The sequence below is a fragment of the Callorhinchus milii genome, unplaced genomic scaffold (assembly GCF_018977255.1).
Source record: "Callorhinchus milii isolate IMCB2004 unplaced genomic scaffold, IMCB_Cmil_1.0 Scaffold1, whole genome shotgun sequence".
In the NCBI taxonomy this organism is placed as follows: domain Eukaryota; kingdom Metazoa; phylum Chordata; class Chondrichthyes; order Chimaeriformes; family Callorhinchidae; genus Callorhinchus; species Callorhinchus milii.
In genome coordinates this window covers 95,586,409-95,592,618 of record NW_024704742.1, presented here as the reverse complement: position 1 = coordinate 95,592,618, position 6,210 = coordinate 95,586,409, and positions in this window count along the sequence as shown.

The following is a 6,210-nucleotide window of genomic DNA, read 5'->3' as shown; positions in this document are numbered from 1 at the left end:
ACATCCTGAGTTCTAAATGTGTTTTTTTGTTATTAACAAATCCAAATTTCAGCTTTGGCTATTCTGTTGCTTTTTTTGTAATAGAAATTACCAATGTGAGCGCACTCTGAAGGCCAACAGTGAATCATGATCACCATCTAGTGGACTGTTTACGGATAACAATACAAGTTGTACTGTCAGCAATTATTGTACCAGTCCGTTCCAATCCAGTCAATTGTTAGCCCACAGCTAACTTTTGCTGATCAGCACATCGATGTATCTGCACCATCAGGAAGCTATTTGTTCTGCAAAAATGTCATGTTGTCACAAAAAGCATCAGGCAAACAATATGTCACTTACACACGCAGTTATTGGGGATTATTAACAATACAAGTGTGATCTTTTCATTTAGTGTTTATAATAGGATGTTTCAGTTTTAATAGTAATAATCTTTGCATTTAATTTAACATCTTATCATGCCATTGAGACAGCTCAAAGCACTTCACAGGATATACTGTAAATACTGTGTATTTTGTAGATGAATGTGGCAGCCAATTTATGCACTTTCCCCAAACAGCCATGAAGAGAATGACCAATTTAATTTGGGGGATTAACTGCCAGGATACTAGGAGAAATTCTCTTCTTTTTCAAATAGTGCCATGGGATCCTTAACATCCTCCCAATTAGGCAGACAATACCTCGGTTTAACATCTTATATGAAGGACAACACCTCCAATGAAGTACCTTTCACCCTGCACTGGAGTGGTAGCCTTGATCCATCATGTTTGTGCCCCTGTTATCTCTAGCTATTGAAATCAACTCATTTTTAATCCCACTTTCCAAGTTTTTACTCATTTCTCTTAATGGGGTAATTATTCCTTTCAGCATTACAGATAACACCTTTGGCAATGTGCGACTATAATGGAAAACCTCATTAACACTGACTTTTTACCTCAATGTTTTTGTTTACAGATTAATTAGTCATTCAACATGACTGCTTGTAGCTTTTTCTGTGGTCTGGGCCGCTATCCTATATGAGGGGTGCTATATAAATGCAAGTTGCTGTTGTGGACAAAACAGCTGCGACATTTGCCTGCAGATAAACAGTCACTACACGTGACAAGCACTGTGAAGTACTTTGAGATGTTTCAACAGTATAGGCTCTATAAAAATACAAGTTCTTTCTTTGAATCTCAATTAAGAGATGTGCTTTACAGCATCCTCCCAATGGGGAAGGCTCTGCATAAATATAAATTGTATTGTAATGAATGTGCCTAAAAAATTTGAAATGTTTTTGTCTTTGAGATGCTGGCGTTTCTAATAATAATAATAATGATAACAATAATCCTTGCATTTGATATAGAGCATTATCACATCATTGATACGGCTCAAAGCGCTTCACAGGAAATACTGAAAGTGGATAGACTGTGTACTTTGTGGGCGAAATGTGCCAGCCAATTGAGCACAGTTTACTGTGATTCATATTCGCTAAACACTTAACATTATATAGTTAAACCTAGGACCTTCTCCATTCTAATCCTCCAGCTCTCATTTTAAGCACATTGGAAGACCATATGAATTGGTTGCATCTTAACTTGAGCAGTGCTTCTGTCGGTTTTCCTGGACACGTTAACAATTCATCCCGTCATTTTAATCGACTGCCTCTGTAGCAGAACATTTGCGCCCAAGAGGTCAGGAGGCAAAGCAAGGCTGGAGCCTGTGCCTCGGTCCATTTGTTCAAATCCAAATTGAAGTCTGAAAAAATAATTGAGAAATGATGGGGCACAAGTGAGGTTAGAGATGTAGAGGAGAGAAATATCTCCAAATGGCCAGTGAAACAAATGTCCTTATTACAATTTGTATTGGTCAACAAAAACAACAACAAATTGCATTTATATAGCGCCTTTCGCATCGGGAGGATGTCCCAAGGCCTGAATGTGTAAACCATCTACACGTGAAACTTTCCAATCTTTCCCTTGAGGGGCACACCATTGTTATTTAATTTATCCTTGGACGGGAAGGCGGGGGAGTAAGTGAGGTCTCCTCAGAGCTGAAATGGCTCTAAGGTGGCATTCTTGGCACTGGAATGTTGGAGTTGAGTTAACCCTTGTGGTGATCTCAGTAGATTGGCTTCTGAGTCAGGCGGATCTGCAGTATTCCAGAGCACTGCTGATGACAGCACAGCCCGCCTGGCTCAATGGCAGGGAACCCTTCCACTCAGCTCTCAGTAAGCTCTCCTCAAGCCAATGCTCTAACGGTTAGGGTGGTCCCAGCTGGATAATCAGTGGCAAGCTTTCCAGACAGTGTTTTCAATGGCAAATTATACAGTTTTAGTTGGTTAAACTCCAGTATTCCGTGACATGCTCTTGGGTCCCCAAGCCTTGGCTCTTCTCAACTTGCATCTAATACTCTCCAAAATGAAATAAAGAAGGTGCATCCCTCTTAGGGATAAAGTGCGCAATCCATTCCAGACATAGAAATTTCCATTTGTAGTTGGCATGTATAGAACTCTTAGTTTGGTTTGGATACTCTTAAGCATGGTGATGGGTTTCCAGCTCACCAAAAACAAATTACCTAATTTCAGTGATTAGGTAATAACCTTGGAGCCACTTAGAGCTGACAAGGCTCCAAGGCGATATGCTTGGCATGGAATGTTGGAATCAAGTCAACCTTTATGGTAGTCTCAGTAATTTGATTACTCAGCCAGACAGGTCTGCAGTACTTCATGTTACTTCTGATGATAGACCAGCCAGTCTTGAAGACGTGATAACATCGAGGCTTGACTATGCAAACTCCCTGCGTGTCAGCCTCCCCAACTCCTTCCTCCATAGGCTGCAGATCATCCAGAACTCTGCAGCCCATGTCTTCTCCCGCACCAGGCTCCGTGACCCTATCACCGCAACCTCGCAAAACTCCACTGGCTTCCCATCACACAGAGGATATAGTTTAAGATTCTGGTCCTCACGTTCAAAGCCCTCCATGGGCTTTCTCCCCCCTACCTTTACAACCTCCTAAGCCCCTTACAACAACAACAAAATGACATTTGTAAAGCGCCTTTCAAATTAGGAGGATGACCCAAGGTGCTGGACAGACAGAGTTACAGACCTGAGCTGGGGGTTGGGGTGGGGGGGAAGCAGGGAGATCAAAAGCATGGTCGAAGAGGAGGGTCTTAAGATAGGTTTTGAAGGTGGCAAGGGAGGGGCCGAGGTGGACGTGGGATGGAGGTTCCAGAGGGTGGGTGCAGAGTGGCGGAAGGACATAGGATGCAGAGTTCTGGATGATCTGCAGCCTGTGGAGGGAGGAGTTGGGGAGGCCGACAAGCAGAGAGTTTGCATAGTCGAGCCTCGATGTAATGTAAGCACGTATGAGGGTTTCGGCAGCCTGCAGTGTGAGACAATGGCAGAGCTGGGTGACGTTGTGGAGGTGGGGGAAGGCAGAGTGGGTCATGGCACACCATCCTGCCCGCTCTCTCACTCAGTAGGTTCCGGCTTGCTTCATGTCCCCCGCCTCGCCAGCCCCACCATTGGCAGGCGGGCCTTCTGCCACTCTGCCCCCACCCTCTGGAACTCCATCCTGCAGTCCCGCTGACTTGCCCCTTCCCTTGCCTCCTTCAAGACACATCTCAAGACCCTCCTTTCGATTACCCTGCTTCCCCCCCTGCCCTCCACCCTCTCAATCCCGACCCGCAGCTCGGGTCCAAAACACTGACTGTCCAGCACCTTGGGACATCCTCCTGAGGTGAAAGGCGCTATACAAATGCAATTTTGTTATTGTTGTTGTTATAAAGCACGAGGCTAAAATGCAAGGAATATTATTATAAAATCAAATAAAACAGGTGTTGCGTGATTAATTGCTATTGTACTAGGAAATTAAGAGTTAAGTGCATCACTGAATGCACTGGGATTTATGTCAGTTGTATTTATGCTAATATAGAGATTGCTTTATATTAACTTGATGAAGGTTAGAAGGATGATGTTGTGATTTGTTCAGATATGATATAAAAAACCTGTGAGGTTTTTTTTATGCATTTTGTACCATTTTACTGAATAAACCAAATTACTAAAATACATAAGTATTTATTTATACTTCAATAAGATTGCCAGCACTTTGATTAGTTATTACACTTCCCATGTTGGCTATCATTTATTTTTATATTAGTAATCATTATTTCTGATAGAGCATTTTCCCAATTATTGAGGTTAGGGCAATGGATCTATAGTTGTTAGATACAGGTCCGTTGGAGTCAATATAATTTTTTCCACCTGAGACTGAACCAATTTTGATTTTGAACAGTATTACGCAAAGTCATTGCAGCAATAGTGTTTGCATTTCGGATGACATAATGTCTGTAGGGGGTGCTGTTGTCATCGATATCAAGCAGATAAAAGCATTTTTTTGCTTTCTGTGTCCTGGAAATCCTGCTCATTTTCAACTCCTGTGCATCATTACTAACTCTGTACAATTGTATTTCCATGGAGAAGGTATACTATTGCAACCACACATCAGTAGGGTAAAACTAACCTGTCTCACAATGTCCAACCCAGTTCACGGCCCTTCAGATTAGATTTTCGTTACATGTGGATGTTGTCGAATTTATGAACGAGTAGATTTTGCATACCCATAGAAATTGACTCTCCTGGTCTTTGGTTTTGTTTCACTTCGGCCACTTAGTTTCACTCTTCTCTTTAACTAACTGAGCCATTGAGGCAGAGCTATTCCTTTCCTTTGTTAACAATTGATACCAATTCACAGTACACACATATTGCCTGTACTTGTGTGGATGACTTGATATTTCTATTACAACAATAACAGATTACATTTGTATAGCGACTTTCATGTCGGGAGGATGTCCCAAGTCGCTGGATAGTCAGGGATTTGGACCCAAGTAGAGGATTGGCATCAGGAGGGCAGGGAGGGGAGGTGTAGGAGGTTGACCAAAGGCACGGTCAAAAAGGAGTGTCTTGAGACATTCTTTCAAGCAGTCAAGGAAGGGAGCGAGGCAAAGGGACTCTGGGATGGAGTTCCAAAGGGTGAGGGCAGAGAGGCTGAAGGACCAACCACCAATGGTAGGACGGGACGGATGTAGGACGTGGAGCAAGCAGGAGAACTACTGAGCGGAGGGAGCAGACAGGTCAATATGGAGTTAGCAGGTTACAGAGGTAGGAAGGAGCAAGGCTATGGAGGGCTTTGAAGGCAAGGACAATGATTTTGAGCTCTAAACCATCTGCCATCCCTTAAGCAATCAGCATAGTATACTGTAACATCACCTACAAATACAATCACTACACTTCACTGGCAAAAATCCTGCGAAGCACTTTCAGAGTTTCCACACGTAAGTCCTATATGAAATGCAAAGAAGGTAATCCGTCTCTAAACAAGTACAGAAACCTTGGATAATATTTGCCCCTCCCACCCAACTTTGTCTCCTATTTTCAGGAAACCCTTTTAGGTTGTGAAGCCACCAAATTCAGGCAGACTGCTTAAAAGAGATTGTGCTGATTACTAATGCAGAAACAGGTTAATACAACTATTGACTCAGCCCAATAGATTATTATCTAGTGTAAAATATGCCTCATCTGTATTTGCCTTTGGAGTTCCCTGTTTCAGCAGCATTCAATTCTTAGCTCCATCTCAAGGCTGTTGCCTGCCTAGTTTGAATACACAGGCGGATCCAGACAGCATTCGTTGACGCCAGATACTGTACATTACTATAATTGGGTAATTCACATTGCAGGACTGCTTGCCTAGGGGAAAGGATGTTGGTACTTTAGTTGATTGTACTTATGCTTGCATTACACTTATTTTAACAACAGCTCTCAAGACTATTCTACTGCTAATATCAAACTTGTGACAGTCGCTCTCAGCACATGATTTGCTTGCCATATTTCAACTGTTCAAATAGTACAAGGGTGTCATCTATCTCTAAAGAAGAGTCAATGTGTGCTTAATAGATTCATACAGATAAATCTATTTATACCTGTATCATAATCCTTGCATTCACAACAGGACATTTCAAAAGGCTTCAAAGAATTTACTGTAAAGTGTGGTGACAGTGTTTTTTGTAGGCAAACACAGCAGCCAACATGCACACAGGAATGTCCCATGACCAGCTATAAAGTGAATGACCAATTTTATCTAAAAGATTATTGGCCAGGACACCAGGAGTAATTCCATTGTTTTTTTCAATTAGCGCCATAGGATCTTTAACATCTACCTGAACAGGCAGATATG